At 36.0% G+C, this 19,502-nt stretch overlaps 1 long non-coding RNA gene across 1 annotated transcript; it reads left to right on the top strand.

Moving 5' to 3' along the window:
* Positions 1-10,958: 10,958 nt before the first annotated feature.
* On the top strand, positions 10,959-18,163 carry LOC132415027 (uncharacterized). The gene is made up of 4 exons (XR_009517068.1): positions 10,959-11,017; positions 12,756-12,814; positions 14,860-14,957; positions 18,032-18,163. It is a non-coding gene; the product is annotated as an uncharacterized lncRNA (long non-coding RNA).
* Positions 18,164-19,502: the final 1,339 nt, after the last annotated feature.

Here is a 19,502-nt window from a genome sequence, read left to right as displayed (position 1 = left end):
ATTTAATTTAAATAATTTTGACTTTGACAGAGAAAAATCAAAAGTAATTAATGTTGCAAGGGGGAAAGGAAGACAAATTCTCAGAGTATGTCCAATACCCATCTTCACTGTTTCATCATTTGTCTCAGACATTTATACCAACACACCACTGAATAAGGTTGGATGGATGAAAGGCAGATATACCATACTTTATGAGCAATTTATGGAATTTTAAGGAAAATGTTGGCTATATGCTATTTTAATTCTCAAAACCTACTCATGAGGTGACACTGAGGTACTCAATTTGGAAAAAAATGATCATGCTATCTCTCCATACTCATCTCTTACTCTTTCTTAAATCTGCACTCTGATATCCAGCCATTCTGAACTGCCTGTGTTCCTCTAAAACAGTCACACATGACATAAACATTCACAAATTATTGTCTTTGCACTTACTATTCTTTGCTTAGAAAATCCTCCATGGATTCACATGGTCAATTACTGTTCACTCTTTAAGACTTAACTAATATCAAACTTGAAATATATCTTTTTGCCTCCCTTTTGCCAAGATTGATATTCTTCTTTGTGACCTCTCAGGACCATGTGCACAATTCTCTCATCACATACAATATACTCATCTCTGTTTTTAAACTGTAAGGTTCTTTAAGGCATGGACTCTGTCTTATTTACCTCTGTGTCTCCTGAATTTAAGAAATATTGGGCAAAAAGAGTCACTAAAATGTATATTGAATTAAATTGATTCTTAGCTATAAAATATACATTTTTATAGAAAACCAATTATAGTTACTATTCTAAAATTGCTGGCCTAAAGCACATAAAGTGAATATGCATCTGTGGTCATTAGAAAAAATAGATAAGTCTCTAAGTATATATACCAAAGTAGCTATATTGTCACATTTTTCATGATTTTAAAAGAGATGATTTTTTAAACAGTAGAAAGCAACATAATAGGAAAATATTCCACTCTTTGGATTCCATTTGTAATTGAAGATAGACCACTGGAGAAAATAGTGGTAATGATAATAAAATCATTGAGCCTGAAATGGTTTGGGTGTATGATTGCAAAAGGCATGGGTCTTTTTCTCCAATAATACAACTTAACAAACATACTGTGATGTGCTGCATAGTTTACCATAGAGTTATTAAAAGAAGTCTATCTAAGGAAACTATCATGACAATTGCAGTATAAAAGTTTTAAAAGAAATTATAGGAAGATTTTAATGATTAATATAATGTTTCATACTATACTCTGTGTCCTTTGACTTCAAGATTCTAGCACATTCACATTTTATACACCTTTATGCAGTAGTATGGGATCAGAAAATACTGTAACAATAAGCATATCTTCTTACTGTTTATATTTTTTATCCTTTCCAAGTATTACTATAGGAAATAAAAATGAGCTGCAGTCAGTCTCTTTATAGCTATATCAATGCTGTGGGTTAAATTGTGCAAAAGGTGTATGTCTTAACTACTTGATGTGAAATCTATGCTGTTTATTTCTGTAGAATATAGAGCAAGGTAAATATTAACTCAAAAATTTTCGTGTAAGTGATAACAATAAGTACATTTTAATTCAAACTGAGATAAATAATTTTAAGAAAACAGTTTTCCATTTGGTTTAAAAAAAAGAAAAGATTTTAACAGAATATTCTCAATTATATAACTCTCTATAATTAACATTCCTATGTTGCAAAAAATATATTCAAAGTTAAAGAAAATGTTTAAAAACAGCTTGACTGAAAATTAAAAAGGAATTTTCCTCTTCTCATTTAATTAGTTAGGAACTAATGAGTTTAAAATTTTAGAGGAGACAAAGACAAACTAGCAGAGTAGAAGGAGGTGAGCTTACTTCTTCTTATGAAAACACCAAAAATCACAACTAACTGCTGAACAACCATTGAAAAAATAGGCTGGAACCTACCGAAAAAAAATGTCCTACATCCAAAGACAAAGAAGAAGCCACAATGAGATGGTAGGAAGAGTGCAATCATGATAAAATCAAATCTCATACCCACCAGGTGGGTGACCCACAATCTGGAAAATAATTATACCACAGAATTTCTCCCACAGGAGTAAAAGTTCTGAGCCTCACATTAGGTTCCCAGCTTGAGGATCTGGCAAAACGAGGAGGAGCCCCCAGAGAAACTGGCTTTGAAGGCCAGTGGGGTTTGACCACAGGAATTCCACAGGACTGGGGGAAACAGAAACTCCACTATTGGAGGGCACACACAAGGACCCAGGGGAAGAAAAGCAGTGACCTCATAACCCTGGGCCAGACCTACCTTTTAGTATTGGAGGTTTTCCTGTGAAGGTGGTGGGTGGCTGTGGCTCACTGTAAGAACAAAGACACTTGTAGCAGTAGTTCTGGGGGGCTACTCATTGGTGTGAGCCCTCCTGGAGGCTGCCATTTTCTCACCAAGGCTTAGCCAACAGCTCTAGCCTCCAGTGCTGGGACATCTCAGGCCAACAACCAACAGGCTGGGAACACAGACCCAACCATTATCAGACAGGCTGGTTAAAGTCTTCCTGAGCACACAGCTGCCCAGTAAACACAACCCCTGACATGGCCCTGCTGACCAGAAGGACAAGACCCAGCTCCACACACCAGTGCGCAGGAAGAAGTTCCTCCCACCAGGAAGCCTGCACAAGCCCCTTAGATCTGCCTCATCCACCAGGGGGCAGACACCAAAAACAAGAACTACAAACCTGCAGCCTGTGGAATGGAAACCACAACTATAACAAGTCAGACAAAATTAGATGGCCGAGAAATATGTCCCAGATGAAATAACAAGATAAAGCCAAAGAAGAACAACTAAGTGAAGTGGAGATAGGCAATCTATATGAAAAAGAATTCAGAATAATGATAGTAAAGATGATTCAACATCTCAGAAAAAGAATGTAGGCACAGATCAAGAATATACAAGAAATGTTTAACAAAAACCTAGAAGAACTAAGGGACAAACAGAGATGAACAATACAATAACTGAAATGAAAAATACACTAATAGGAATAAATAGCAGAATAACTGAGGCAGAAGAATGGATATATGACCTGGAAGACAGAATGGTGGAAATCTCTTCTGCAGAACAAAATTAAAAAAATAAAAAAAAAATGAGAAGAAATGAGGACAGTCTAAGAGACCTCTAGGACAACATTAAGCACACAGACATTCACATTATAGGGGTCCCAGAAGGAGAAGAGAGAGGAAGAATCTGACAAAATATTTGAAGGGATAATAGCTGAAAATATCCCTAAAAAGAGAAAGGAAACAGTCACCAAGTCCAAGAAGTGCAGACAGTCCCAGGCAAAACAAACCCAAGGAGGAACATGATGAGACACACAGTAATCAAATTGACAAAAATCAAAGATACAGAAAAAATATTAAAACAACAAGGAAAAAACAAAAAATAACATACAAAGGAATTCCCATAAGGATGTCAACTGATTTCTCAGCTGAAACTCTTCAGGCCAGAAGGTTGTGGCATGATATACTTAAAGTGATGAAAGGGAAAGACCTACAACAAATAATATTTTACCCAGCAAGCCTCTCATTCTGATTTGTTGGAGAAATCAAAAGCTTTACAGACAAGCAGAAGCAAAGATAATTCAGCATCACCAGACCAGACCAACTTTACAACAAATTCTATAGGAAATTTTCTAGGTGGAAAAGAAAAGGCCATGATTAGAAACAAGAAAGTTACAAATGGAGAAGCTAACTGGTAAAGGTAAACATACAGTGAAGGTAGGAAATCATCTATACACAAATATGATATTCAAAACAGCAATGGTGAGAGAAGGAGAGTACAAATGCAGGATATTGGAAATGCATTTGAAATGAAAAGACCAGCAACTTAAAACAATCATATTGGACTTCCCTGGTGGCTCAGTGGTTGAGAGTCTGCCTGCTGATGCAGGGGACGTGGGTTCATGCCCCAGTCCAGGAAGATCCCACGTGCCATGAAGCAGCTGGGCCCATGAGCCACGGCTGCCGAGCCTGCGCATCCGGAGCCTGTGCTCTGCAATAGGAGAGGCTACAACAGTGAGAGGCCCGCATACCACCAAAAAAAAAAAAAAATCTTATCTCTATATAGATGGTTTTATCAAAACCTCGTGGTAATGGCAAACTGAAACTCTACAGTAGATACACACACACACAAAGAAAAAGGAATCCAAATACAGCAGTAGAGATAACAATTAAATTACAAGAGAAGAGAACAAAATAGGAAGGGAAGAAAAAAGACCTACAAAACAAGTCCAAAACAATTAACAAAATGGCAATTAGAACATACATATCAATAATTATTTTAAATGGAAATAGATTAAATACACCAACCAAAAGACATAGACTAGCTTAACGGATACAAAAAATCCCCCATGTATATGGTGCCTACAAGAGACCCACTTGTGATCTAGGGAGTAATGGGAGGGAAAAGGGTATTCCATGCAAATGGAAATTGAAAGGAAACTGGAGTAGTAATACTAATGCCAGAAAAAATAGGCTTTAAAATAAAGACTGTTACAAGAGACAAAGTGAGACACTACAAAATCATCAAGTAATCAATGCAAGAGAAGTTATAATAATTGTAAATATTTATACACCCAACATAGGAGCCCCTCAATATATAAAGAAAATACTAACAGCCATAAAAGGAGAAATCGACAGTAACACTTTTATTAATGGACAGATCATATGGACAGAAGAACATCAATAAGGAAACAGGCCTTAAATGACACATTAGACCAGACGGATTTAATAGATATTTATAGAGCAGTCCATCCAAAAGCATCAGAATACACATCCTTTGCAAGTGTACATGGAACATTCTCTAGGATTGATCACATCTTGGGTCACAAATCAAGCCTCAGTAAATTTGAGAAAATTGAAATCATATCAAGTATTTTTCCCAACTACATCAGTATGAAATTAGATATCAACTACAACAACAACAACAAAAAAACTGCAAAGAACATAAACATGTGAAGACCAAACAATATGTTACTAAACAACCAATATATCACTGAAGAAATCAAAGAGGAAATCACAAAATACCTAGAGACAAATGAAAATGAAAGCAGACAAACTAAAACCTATAGGACACAGCAAAAGCAGTTCTAAGAAGGAAGTTTATAACAACACACTCTTACCTTAGGAAACAAGAAAAATCTCAAATCAATAACCTAACCCTACACCTAAAGCAACTAGAGGAAGAAGAACAAACAAAACCCAAAGTTAGTAGAAGGAAAGAAATCACAAACATCAGAGCAGAAATAAATGAAATACAAAGAAAACAATAGCAAAGATCAATGAAACTAAAAACCGGTTCTTTGGGAAGATAAGCATAATGGATAATCCTTTAGCCAGACTCATCAAGAAAAAAGGGGAGAGGATTCAAGTCGACAAAACTAGAAATGAAAAATGAGAAGTTAAAATGGACACCCCACATATACAAAGAATCATGAGAGACAACTACAAGTAACTATACACCAATACAATGGACAACCAAGAAGAAATGGACAAATTGTGAAAAAGGTACAACCTATCCAGGTCTGAAACAGGAAGAAACAGAAAATATGAACAGACTAAATACAATTACTGAAATTGAAACTGTGATTAAAAATCTTCCCACAAACAAAAGTTCAGGACCAAATGGCTTCACATATGAATTCTATCAAACATTTAGAGAAGAGTTAACAACTACCCTACTGAGAGTCTTTCAAAAATTTGCAGAGGAAGGACCTCTCCCAAGCTCATTCTATGAGGTCACCATTAACCTGATGCCTAAACCAAAGATATCATATAAAAAGAAAATTACAGGTCAATGTCTCTGACAAACATGACACAAAAATCCTTAACAAAGTACTAGCAAACCGAATGCAACAGCACATTAAATGGATCACACCATGATCAAGTGGGATTTATCCAGGTATGCAAGGATTTTTCAATATCCACAAATCAACCAGTGTGATACACCACATCAACAAATTGAGAAATAAAAATCATATGATCATTTCAACAGATGCAGAAAAAAGCCTTTGACAAAATTCAACATGCATTATTAGTAAAAACTTTCCAGAAAGTGGGTATAGAGAAAATCTACCACAACATAATAAAGGCCATAAAGGTTTCTTGTAACACCATTCTCAAAGGTGAAAAACTGAAAGCATTTCCTGTAAGATCAGGATCAAGAAAAGGATGTCCACTCTCACCAGTCATATTCAACATAGTTTTGGATGTCCTGGCCATGGAAATCAGAGAAGAAAAAGAAGTAAAAGGAGTCCAATTTGGGAAAGACATAAAATTCCACTGTTTGCAGGTGACATGATACTCTAAAGATGCTACCAAAAAACCATTAGAGCTCATCAACGAATTTGGTAAAGTTACAGGATAAAAACTTAATATACAGAAATGTCTTTTATTCTTATACACTAACAACCAAAGATTAGAAAGAGAAATTAAGGAAATATTCCCATTTACCATTGCATCAAAAGAATAAAATATCTAGGAATAAAACTACCTAAGGAGGCAAAGACCTATATTCAGAAAATATAAAATACTGATTAAAGAAATAAAAAAAAAAGATGGAGAGATATTCCATGTTCTTGCATTGGAAAAATCAATATTGTAAAAATGACTATACTGCCCAAAGCAATCTTCTATGCAATCCTTATCACATTATCAATGGCATTTTTCACAGAATTAGAACAAAAAAAATCATTTTGTATAGAAACACAAAAGACCTCTAATAGTCAAAGCAATCCCAAGAAAGAAAAACAGAGCTAGAGGAATCAGGGTCCCTGACTTTAGACTATACTACAAAGCTACAGTCATCAAAACAGTATGGTACTACCACAAAAACAGAAATATAGATCAATGGAACAGGGTAGAAAGTCCAGAGATAAACCTACGCACATATTGTCACCTAATCTATGACAAAGGAGGCAACAATATACAGTGGAGAAAAGATAGTTTCTTCAATAAGTGGTGCTGAGAAAACTGAACAGCTACATATAAAAGAATGAAATTAGAACACTCCATAACACCATACACTAAAATAAACTTAAAATGGGTGAAAGACCTAAATGTAAGGCCAGATACTTTGAAACTCTTAGAGAAAAACATAGGAAGAACACTCTTGGACAGAAATCATAGCAAGATATTTTTCAATCCACCTCCTAGAGTAATGAAAATAAAAACAAAAGTACAAATGGGACCTAATCAAACTTAAAATATTTTGCACAACAAAGGAAACAATAAACAAAATAAAAAGACAACATTCAGAATGCGAGAAAATATTTGCAAATGAAGAAACTGTTAAGGAATTAATCTCCAAAATATACAAACAGCTCGTGCAGCTCAATATCAAAAAAAAAAATAAAAAAATAAAAATATGGGCAGAAGATTTAAATAGACGTTTCTCCAAAGAAGATATATAGATGGCCAAAAGGCACATGAAAAGATGCTCAACATCAGTAATCATTAGAGAAATGGGAATCAAAACTATAATGAGGTATCACCTCACACCAGTCAGAAAGTCCATCATTAAAAAAACCTACAAACATTAAATTATGGAGATGGTGTGGAGCAAAGGTAACCCTGGTACACTCTTGGTGGGAATGTAAATTGGTACAGCCACTATGGAGAACAGTACAGAGGTTTCTGAAAATGCTAAACAAGAGCTAGCATATGATCAAGGAATCTCACTCCTGGGCATATATCAAGAGAAAAAAATAAATCGAATAAATACATGCATGGCAATGTTCATTGCACCACTATTTAGAATAACCAGAACATGGAATCAAACTAAATGCCTATCAACAGAGGAATGGATTACTCAGCCACAAAATAAATGAAATAATGCCATTTGCAGCAACAACCTTTGTATATGTGGGGTGTCCATTTTAACTTCTCATTTTTCATTTCTAGTTTTGTTGACTTGAATCCTCTCCCCCTTTTTCTGATGAGTCTGGCTAAAGGATTATCCATTATGCTTATCTTCCCAAAGAACCGGTTTTTAGTTTCATTGATCTTTGCTATTGTTTTCTTTGTATTTCATTTATTTCTGCTCTGATGTTTGTGATTTCTTTCCTTCTACTAACTTTGGGTTTTGTTTGTTCTTCTTCCTCTAGTTGCTTTAGGTGTAATGTTAGGTTGTTTATTTGAGATTTTTTTTTCTTGTTTCCTGAGGTAAGATTGTATTGCTATAAAGTTCCCTCTTAGAACTGTTTTGCTGTGTCCCATAGGTTTTGGATCATCGTGGTTTTGCTGTCATTTGTCTCTAGGTATTTTGTGATTTCCTCTTTGATTTCTTCAGTGATCCATTTGTTACTTAGTAATGTATTGGTTAGCCTCCATGTGTTTGTGTTTTCTCACAGTTTTTTTTTTTCCCCCTGTAGTTTATTTCTAATCTCATGGCGTTGTGGTCAGAAAAGATGCTTGATATGATTTCAATTTTCTTAAATTTACCGAGGCTTGATTTGTGACCCAAGATGTGATGTATCCTGGAGAACGTTTCACTGCACTTGAGAAGTAAGTGTATTCTGTTGCTTTTGGATGGAATGTCCTATAAATATCAATTAAGTCTATCTGGTCTAATGTGTCTTTTAAGGCTTGCATTTCCTTATTAATTTTCTGTCTGGATGATCCGTCCATTGGTGTAAGGGGTGTGTGTGTGTGTTAAAATCACCCACTATTATTGTGTTACTCTTTATTTCTCCTTTTATGGCTGTTAGCATTTGTTATGTATTGAGGTGCTCCTATGTTGGGTGCATATATATTTATAATTGTTATAGATTCTTCTAGCACTGAATCCTTGATCATTATGTAGTGTCCTTCCTTTTCTCTGATAACAGTCTTTATTTTAATGTCTATTTTGTATGATATGAGTATTGCTTCTCCAGCTTTCTTTTGATTTCCATTTGCATGGATTATCTTTTTCCATTCCCTCACTTTCAGTCTGCATGTGGCCCTAGATCTGAAGTGGGTCTCTTGTAGACAGCATATATATGGGTCTTGTTTTTGTATCCATTCAGCCAGTCTATGTCTTTTGGTTGGAGCATTTAACCCATTTACATTTAAGGTCATTATCAATATGTGTGTTCCTATTGCCATTTTCTTAATTGTTTTGGGTTTGTTTTTGTAGGTCTTTTTTCTTCCCTTCCTCTTTTGTTCTCTTCTCTTGTGTTTCCCACCTGGAAAAGTTCCTTTAGCATTTTTTGTAAAGCTGGTTTGGTGGTGCTGAATTCTCTTACATTTTGCTTGCCTGTAAAGCTTTTGATTTCTCCACAGAATCTGAATGAGAGCCTTGCTGGGTAGGGTTCTCTTGGTTGTAGTTTTATCCCTTTCATCACTTTAAATATATCATGCCACTCTCTTCTGACCTGCAGAGTTTCTGCTGAAAAATCAGCTGATAACCTTATGGGGATTCCCTTGTTTGTTATTTTTCCCCAGTTGCTTTAAATATTTTTCTTTGTATTTAAGATTTTTATTACTTTGATTAATATGTGTCTTGGCATGTTCCTCCTTGAGTTTATCCAGTATGGGACTCTCTGTACTTCCTGGACTTGGGTGACTATTTCCTTCCCATATTAGGGAAGTTTTTGACTATAATCTCTCAAATATTTTCTCAGGTCCTTTCTTTGTTTCTTCTTCTTCTGGGACCCCTATAATTTGAATGTTTGTGCATTTAATGTTGTCCCAGAGGTCTCTGAGACTGTCCTCATTTCTTTTCACTCTTTTTTCTTTATTCTGTGCTTCAGCAGAGATTTCCACCATCCTGTCTTCTAGGTCACTTATCCATTCTTCTGCTTCAGTTATTCTGCTGTTGATTCCTTCAGTGTATTTTTCATTTCAGTTATTGTATTGTTCATCTCTGTTTGTTTGTTCTTTAGTTCTTCTAGGTCTTTGTTAAACACTTCTTTTGTCTTCTAGATCTGTGCCTCCATTCTTATTCCGAGATTTTTGATCATCTTTACTATCATTACTCTGAATTATTTTTCGGGTATATTGCCTGCCTCCTCTTCATTTAGTTGTTCTTGTAGGTTTTTATCTTGTTCCTTTTCTACAACATATTTCTTTGTTTTCTCATTTTGTTGAACTTACCATGTTTGTGGTCTCCTTGCCACAGGCTGCACAATAATTGTTCCTCTTGCTTCTGCTGTCTGCTTTCTGGTAGCTGAGATTGGTCCAGAGGCTTGTGCCATTATCCTCTTGATAAGGGGTTTGACTGGTGTTGTGGTGATAAGAGCCTGCCCTGGAAATTGAGCAGGGCCTCCCCTCTGCTCTGTCAGGGGTGGGGTCTTCTTCCTAGTTGTTGGAGTAGAAATCCCCAGATCTGTTCCTTAGCTGTGTTCCTGATCTGTGGTGTGAGGTAGTAGGATTGGAGCACTCCCACTGGGAGAAATGCCACTGAGTATTCCTCCACTGCAGCTGTTCACCTGTGAATGTGCTCTGTTGTGTCATCTTTCACCTGTTGTGTGGGCTCACAAAGTACACTGTTGTTGGCACTGCTCTTGGTCCCACCTCAAGTATGAATATGCCAGCAATTGGCCCTGGTAACTCTCAGGCATTTTTATTTTATTTTATTTTTTTTTACCATGTCACCAGTGCAGGTCCTCTGAGTTCAGGTCCCAGGACTGCAGTAGTCATGCACATGAACCCACTGTGTGAGCTATGGAGGCAACTCAGACTCTGGCCTGGCCCAACCCCCACATGTGTATGCCCACAGAGCCCAGAGCTGCTAAAGCCAGTCCCATCTCAGCTGCAGGAGCACATGTTGTCCTTTCAGATATTTCACAGGCACTGAATTTAGGAAGGTGCCAGCAGAGATGTAACTCCATGGTTTGTGCAGCTGCGAGGAGAGATTTCAGCTCTTCTTCCTTAGTCACATGACCCCTGGTGCTCAGCTGTGGTTTCCACATCCACCCTCTGCCTTTGTCCTTCCTGCCAGAGTCTGCTCCAGATGTTGCAGGAGCACATGAGCCCATCATGCAGGAAGGAGCTGAGGCAGCATCCAGGGTGAGCAGTCCATTCAGGCGGGAGGGTGCTGGCCTAGAGATTGAAACGTGTAACTCCTTCAGGAGGTGATTGGTGTCAGTGGGCCACCCAAGTGTGAGAGTGCTGGGGTAGAGTTTGCAGTATGCAAGCTCATCAGGTGGCTATCAGGGCAAGCATATTGCCCAGGTTTGGGTGGGGCAGAAGAGGCGATGTCAGGGGTACCCTAGCTGGCTCTGGTGGGAGTCCTCCCTAGTTCCTGTGGAGGCAGGGGCTGGTGCATGAGGAGAGAGGCTGAAATGGTGGCCCAACCCTTTGCATGTTACTCAACAATGGTGCTTTGCTTCTGTGGTGTGGTCTGGGCTTGCCCTCTGAGTATTCCTGGTTGTGGAGCTCCTCACTCCTATCCCCTCAGGCTGTCTCCTCACAGCCAACAGCTGTCCCCTCCCTGGGTCTGCTCTCCAAACTCCACATTCCAGCACCCAGACCCATGTGCACCAGTGGACACCTGCTTCAGGCTGGCTGCACATTGCTGTGGCATGGACCGTCTGTGTAGGTCTCATTCTGTCCTGACTGCCACAGACCAGTTTCTGGGCTCTCCTCTGAGCCCCTGAAGCTCCCCTTCTGTTGCAGCTGATCTCCCCATTGGTGTGGGGATTTCCCCAGATGTTGAAACCTCTCCTCACCTTCAGGTCCCTGCCAGGGGCATAGGTCCCATCCTGCTTCCTCTCCTCTTCCTTTTCCCTTTTTCTTTCTTTCATCCTACCCAGTTCTGTGGGGATCTTTCTTGTCCTTTAGGTGTCAGAGTTCCTCTAATAATGTTCAATAGGTGCTTTGTGAGAATTCTTCCACTTGTAGATGTATTCTTGATTTGTTTGTGGGGAGAGATGGACTCCACATCCTTGTTCTCCTCTGACATCTTGGCAATTCTTTCCTGTTGCTTAAAGAAGAGGACTATATAATTCTAGAGGATAATAAATAAGCTCTAGTTTCCATGATTCTGATTGAAATAATATTATTTTTCTGCTTGATATAGAGTATTTGCATTGCTGGAATTTATTGAATCAGCATTAAGATCCAGAAATTTTTTATCTTCCATATCATTTTTGTTCCAAGATCCTGATTCAGATAAAGTAAAAAATGATGAGTTAAAAAATCTTTCACTGAAAGAATTCTCAGAGATATTAAACATCATGTTAGTTTTTACTGTTTTCTCACAGGAAAGCCTGAAGAGATAACAAAGTATGATGCTGTTGATTTCCATCAGGCATTCCTTTATTTCCATATACTTATGGTGGAGGAACCACACAAAAAAGAGATGTCTCCTTAAAGGAATTTGTATTAGTTTCTTCTTGTCTCAAAGTATATTTTTAACAGTGAGCACTAATTCAGAGCCTGTTTATTTTCTCCACCAAGTGAAATTATCTAATTAAGCCATCTCCTTAATAATGAGTAGTATTATTTTCCCCTCAAGGATCTGTATGAAGAACTCTGGACTTCCAAGTTCAGACGTTTCTTAATAAAGTCTCTTAGAAATGGTAGAAGTGGGATGTGATGGGAATAGCTCTTGCTTTTTTTTTTTACCTGTGATTGAGACTAGTCATTTGCTCTGAGTATCTTTGTCTTCAATTCAGCTATGTGGAAGGCAACAGTAAGACTTTAAGTCCAAGCTACATTGTCCTATCCAATTTTACCATAGAGTTTTGGGATGCTTACTTTAATCACCCTTTTATTAATTGTGCATGTTTTCTTCATGATATAGAACCTGTAAGCAAGAAGTATTAAAAACACTCCAAACTCCAAGAGAATCATTAGATTTTTGTAAGTAGCTATTTCCTTTTGCTCAAATCCTAATATAAAATTCCTGAAGTTACCAGATTCTTGATAAGGTAAATCTTTTGGATTTTAAAAGAGGAAAGTCTTTCAGTGAGTGAAAACTATATTCAGATTCATAACCATTGAATATATACTGAGTTCCTGTTGTTATATAAAAGAGATCCATATAATACTAGGGAATGAAGAAACCTAAAAGCCTATGCAGTGTTACCTGATCATCTCACAGATGGGAAGAAGATTTCATATATTTGATTGGAACTTCAGCCATGGGCAATCTCTTTGTGAACATGATGACAGATTAAATGTCCTCGCTATTGCATCAGTTAGCTATAAAAGAATAAAAAGAAACACCTGGATATCTAGCCAGGAAAGCCAAATTGTTGGAAAAACATTTTCCTTCTCACTGCCAACCTCATGCCAAAGCATGCAATCAACTGAAACATAAAATGGATGAAAACCTAGATCATGTTTAGATCTGAAATAAAGTATCATACAAATAACTCCTCTGTGAATCTATTCTTAGGTACAGATACTCTAATTTGCTTGAGAGGATGAAATATAAAATCTATGGCAGGCTTCAGAAATTAAGAAAAATAGTGGGAATATTCATGAAGTACCAATAGAAAGAAATAAATATCACTTTTACTATTTAATTCTGTAAAACATGTCAGAAACAAAGGAATTCTGAAGGAAGAATAAAAAAGAAGTGATAAAGACAGGCAGTGGAGAGGGTTGTGATAATATAGATAATATTGAGAGTGGTAGTTGGTAAGGATAGTGTAGTGTTTTGTTGGGAATTAATATAGCAATTGTAGAATAAAGTGCTAACAGAGTCATTTATGGGATGGTAGTAAAAAGAGTTTAGTAGGAGGTGACTCAACCCTAGAATCTCTATTGGTACATATGAGCTTAGAACCCATCATGTTTCAAAATTAAAGCCTTATAAATATTATATTCAATCACTTCTGTAAACTAATTGCTATTGCCTTTGGACTATATCTTAGATAGAATCTTGTTATAGGGGTTGGTGCAAATGAAGGTGTCAAATTGCTGTATACAGTATGATATAAATTAATGATATAGAAGATGATCTGTACAATGTCTAGTTGAAGATTTGTTGTTTTATGGAAAGACTTAGCATTGCTCCACGTTTGAAATTGAGTTCCTTCCAGAAATTCTTGTTTCTCAAATAAGTAATGTGAAAAAGTATCAGTGCCACTTTGATAATGTATGAAGTGCCTGTTTCCATTCTTCAAATGGCACATAAAAATAAAAGTAAACAATGAATTATTTCTGACATGTTTGACTTAATTTTTGACACTTGGATTCAAATTACCAAAGGAAAAATATTTTAAACAAGTACTTAGCCTCCTTGTAGGGGAAATGGAAATATATTTGACTGCCATTGATGCTCTATTTCTTTGTACTATGTTCAACATAAACAAAAATCCAAAGTCACTCTGTTGTAAATACATATGGACATAAACCTCTTAAAGCCCTTTATCTTCCCAATGTGTTTTTTTAAAGGACAATAGTTAACATTTACTCTTGCGTATATGAGTTGTAACTGGGCTCTTTTTTTTCACTTAACTTTTAGAAAGAGTTTGTAATATAGATATTAAAATAATGCTAACATTACTTTTGAGGAGGCAGATTTAAAATAGCTTATCAAGATCATAGACTCAGGATTTGCTTTCTGTTCTATCTAAAAGTAAGATCCATATTCCTCCTTTGCACTCTTAATTAGTTTAAAAATAATGATGCACAGATGTAAAACTGGGAAAATTTTATAGTGTATACCTCAAACTCATTTGAACTATATATCTATCTCATTTTTGTTTGTTAATGAGTTAATTAAGCATTTACTATGATCCTGCTTACCTTTTTATATAGTTAGGTTAATTTTGGATTCTTATGATTTATTCTGAGGTCATAGTCAACATATTTAACAATCATATAGGTGTACAAACAAATCTTTCAGAATAGAAGCCAGCTTCACACAGTCATTAAGGGTCTGTCATTATTTACAGGGTGAATGTGAGCCATGAATTTATGTTCTATTCATGGCTGTTAGACAATGGAGAGGCCAACGCATGGTGACTTATATTTCAAGAATGTCTGCATCCAGGTAAACCTTTTTTTCCCCCTCAATGTTAGTGAGTGTCTACTTTTTTTCACAAAAAGTATGAAGTGCTTGTAAGAAAAATTAATTAAATGAGATCAGTGAATGTGGCCCTTGATGGCAAGACTTTTCCACTTGAGGTCAGTGTTCCCATACATAATCTTGTTTTTCCTATCTCTCCTGAAATGATCTTACTTTTTAATTATAGTGTGTACTTTTCACAATGTAGAAGGCAGGTAGACGTAACTCTAGATTATATTGTGAAAGGAGGAAGAGAGTCTTAACATTTATGTAAATTTTGTGTATGCTTGCATCTTTGAATTGACTTCAAACATCACATTCCCTGTTTTCTTTATACCAGCAGGCATCATGAAGCTGATTTATTTTCTTAAGATTCTGCAAACCAGCCTTGTCTCCATCCTCACATGTTACTCCGATTACACTAAGACTCCAAGGAGGTTGCACATATTTGGTGATTGACAATAAGATGAAGTGGTATTACCAGTTAGAGAAACATGTGACAAAGAAGGAATAAGGAGATTGGAGATGCCAGAGAAATAAGCAAAGGGGAAATTGCAGAAGAGGGAACAGGTTAATAGAGGACAACACATATAACAAAATAGGCAATTGTGTTGTAGCAAAAAAAAGACACTAAATTTGTTGCATGGGGTCCAAGTGTGGTCCTTTGTTTCTTTTTAGTCATGTGTCTTTGAGTAAGTAACTTACCACTGATTCTCCATTCCATCATCAGTAGAATGGAGATGACACTTAACTCACAGGGTTTTTATAAGGGTTGGATGAAATAACATGTAGGAAATATCAAACAGAGTTCTTAGTGCATAGTAACAACAAATTCTAGTTGAATGATATGGTCTCAGACACCCTCACTGGATTATTTCTTCCTAGTGTTAGATTTTATATGATTTCCAAGTGCAAACTTAATCACAAAACATAACCAGTGCTTTTGACTTTTGGGTTTTTTTTTTGGTCCCTGGTAAATGAAAACACTTAAGTTTTCTCTTCTACATGTTGTCAAAATAATTGACTAAAAGCTTGAATACATTGTAGACATTCCCAATTTCTTTTCTTTTCAGGTTTCTTTTTATTTTGTTTTCTTTTTTTGTGTAAGTAAATGTCCTACTCCTTTATGAATAAAAAGTTGTCTCTCTCTTTTGATGGAACTTATCATCTGGTTTTGTCACTCTGCTAAAAGCAGATGTTAAAGAGTATCCCAAATTCTAATGCCTTTTAAAAAAGATAAAATAAAATTCACTGGGCCTGAAATGCTCTTATGATATGTGTTTCCAAAGAGGTTAACATCAGTTTAAATTTATTAATTATATTCATGTTAAGAGAATCTGGAGACAAACTACTGCTTTTGACCTTCAAGTTAAACTGCTATGCCTTATTGATTGTGCAAAAATTGAATTAATTTGAAAGGCTCTTAGGTTGGTCTTTGAATTTTCTGATGGTTTCTGATTCTATAATTTAGGGTTCTCAAAACTGGCTAGCTATCAGAATCACCTTAGTAGTTTCTTAAACTATTTTGCTAAAGATATGTTCCTGGTGATTTTTATCCATTGGGCTTAGGGGGAAACTCAGGCATATATATTTTTAATAAGTGATTTTTATACAGTTAGACTGGGATTAGCAATCAATAATGGATTTAAAAATCAAAGGGAGGGCCAAGGGAATAAAAATCAGGATAACAAGCCATATTTTTTTCACTTATAAATAACAGAAATTTATTTCTCATAGTTCTGGAGGCAGGAAGTCCAAGACTAGGGTACCAACATGAGGCCTTCTTCCATGTGAGGACACTCTTCCACATTTCCATCTTCTGGTTTTATTTTCACATAGCTGAAGGGAAAACCAATGAATTTTATTACCAAAAATTTTTGTGTGCACTGGACCCTCGGGTACATTTATTGGACAGGAAAAAATAGTAGGTTTAAGGTGACAAAATAAACCTGACAAGGCTAGAGATATATTCACAGCAATCCAAATCTCTTCCTATTTTATGAGAGTCATGTTCTACCAACTCTAAAGCAAAAATAAATAGATCTAGAACACTTTTCTAACCCTAACTACTCATACAATAAATTTACTTTTATTCCTTGATGTGCTTATGAGGCAAATACTTTACACTCTTGAAAGTTAAGAAAACTTGGGTTAATAAGATTGAAGAGTAAAGTGGTGATGGTCCCTTGTCCTCTCAGAAATATTGGATAATATTCTCAATAAAACTAGGAGACACAGGGCTTCCCTGATGGCACAGTGGTTGAGAGTCCGCCTGCCGATGCAGGGGACTCGGGTTCGTGCCCCGGTTCGCGAGGGTCCCATATGCCGTGGAGCAGCTGGGCCCGTGAGCCATGGCAGCTAAGCCTGCGCGTCCGGAGCCTGCGCGTCCGGAGCCTGTGCTCCGTAACGGGAGAGACCACAACAGTGAGAGGCCCACATACCGCAAAAAAAAAAAAAAAAAAAAAAAACGAAAAACCAAAAAATAAAAAAACTAGGAGACACCAGAAGAAATGCCTACAGTTGTGGCTTTCAACAAGCCTTGCACAGTTCTCTGTTATAAATGACTTATCCTGTGAGCTAAAATTAACAGCCCCTTCTTTGGAACAAAAGATACAAGCAGTGTAAGCTGGCCCTGGAACATTTTTCTGAATACCATTGGCTAACAGAATAGCAGGGGAGGAAGTGCTGAATGAGGAAACATGCAGACATGCCATATCTGTGTGGGAAGTGGTCTGTAGTTGAGGCAAGGTGAAGGAGAAAAATTGCCTTCCATTGGCTGGGAAGAAGTAGAGGCTAAAATAGATCACACACATAATATACAACCCTGTGCCTCAAGGAGCTTCACTCAGAACTAGGGAAAATTATTCAGAACTTGGTATCTTGTTCCTTCCCCCAACACAATATTCCTGAAAATATCTTGATGGCAAGTATCTCACCTCAGTCATAGATTAGAAAACGTTGGGAAGGATATCATCCCAGGATCTATAAGGATACTATATAAGTTAAAAATGAAAAACATTCCACTGAGGGATCACTGAGACTGTACTTATTTTCTGCAGAGATATATCGGACCTGGAAGAAGTATTGGCCAAAAGAGGACTCTGTTTCTTGCCTTTAAAGCATATGACTGATTTCTGGGAACTTTTCTAAGACTGCCATAGAAAATTTCAATGTCTCCATAACCATACTTGACAGCAGTAAAAGCAGAAGCAGAAATAGAAGAAATATGACCTCTATCTAATTTCTGTCTTCAAGCAATGATATCCAAGTGCATTTGGCTGGCTGAATCTAAATTTCACCCAAGACCCAAGGTGAAACTGAAGCTAGAAAATGTAATTTTGAAAACACTAATTATAAATAAATAATTAAAGCATAATGTTCAGCTAAATGAATTACCATATAAAGTAAACTTTATTTATCACCCAGAAACTTTATTTTTCAAATATATGAAAATATGCTTGTTCTTACATTGAGAGAAATACAAGTTATGACTATAACGCTATGGCATTTTTGCATAACATTGCCAAAAAAGTCTTAATAACCTTCTATTATTGGCAAAAATATGGCTAAACAGGTGATCAAAATTACAGGCAGGAGTGTAAAATAGTACAAGTCATAAGGGAAATGTTGCAATATCTATTAAAACTAAATATGCACATATTCATTGACACAGAATTTCACTTCTAGGAATTTATACTACATATATACAAATATCTATTATTATATTCATTTTGGTACTGTCTCAATAACAAAAAATTGAAACAAAATATTAAATAATCTCAAAAGTCTGGATAAAGATGTTTTTATAGCACATTGTTAAAATGGAATAGCCATTAAAAAGAATGAGTCAGACCTATGTGTAATGATATGGAGTCATCTCCAAAATATATTAAGTACAAAAATCAAGGTGCAAACTGTGCTCCAATTAAGGTGCATATGCAACACACATACAAGTGTACATGCATGGAACATATATACAGTTCTATATATAAGGAATACTTTCTCTAAAAGAACATTCATGAAACTAGAAGGGCAATTGTCTTCAGGATAGAAATATGGTGGGTGGAGAAAAAAGTTGCGACAGAGATTTTATCATATACTTTTTCACACTATTTGAATTTTGATTCATGAACATGTATAACCTATTCAAAATTGATTTTTTAAATGTTACTTAAAAATTAAAATTTTTGTTTACTATATACTTATTTAAAGTTCTGAGCATTTTTTAAAAAGTCTAGTTTATTGAGGTAAAATATACATACAGTATAAAATCTACATTTTCTGGATTTTTAATGATTTTTGACAAATAGAGATGTATAAGTATCATCATAATCAAAATTCAAAAACTATTTCTAATACCCATATACTTCTTTCAAGAAAAAATAAATTTCTATGTATATTCACAAGATGGTGAGAGAAGGGCAATCACTAATTATAAGTCATTAAGCATTCAATCATTGTGAATACTCTATTAGTTTCATTTTTGTGGGTGCAAAGATGATTATTAGTGTGTTTTAAACTTTCTGAGTT

Source organism: Delphinus delphis, chromosome 19, assembly GCF_949987515.2.
Source record: "Delphinus delphis chromosome 19, mDelDel1.2, whole genome shotgun sequence".
NCBI classification, from domain to species: domain Eukaryota; kingdom Metazoa; phylum Chordata; class Mammalia; order Artiodactyla; family Delphinidae; genus Delphinus; species Delphinus delphis.
Note: the sequence above shows the minus strand (reverse complement) of the source record. Positions and strands in the feature narration are given on the sequence as shown.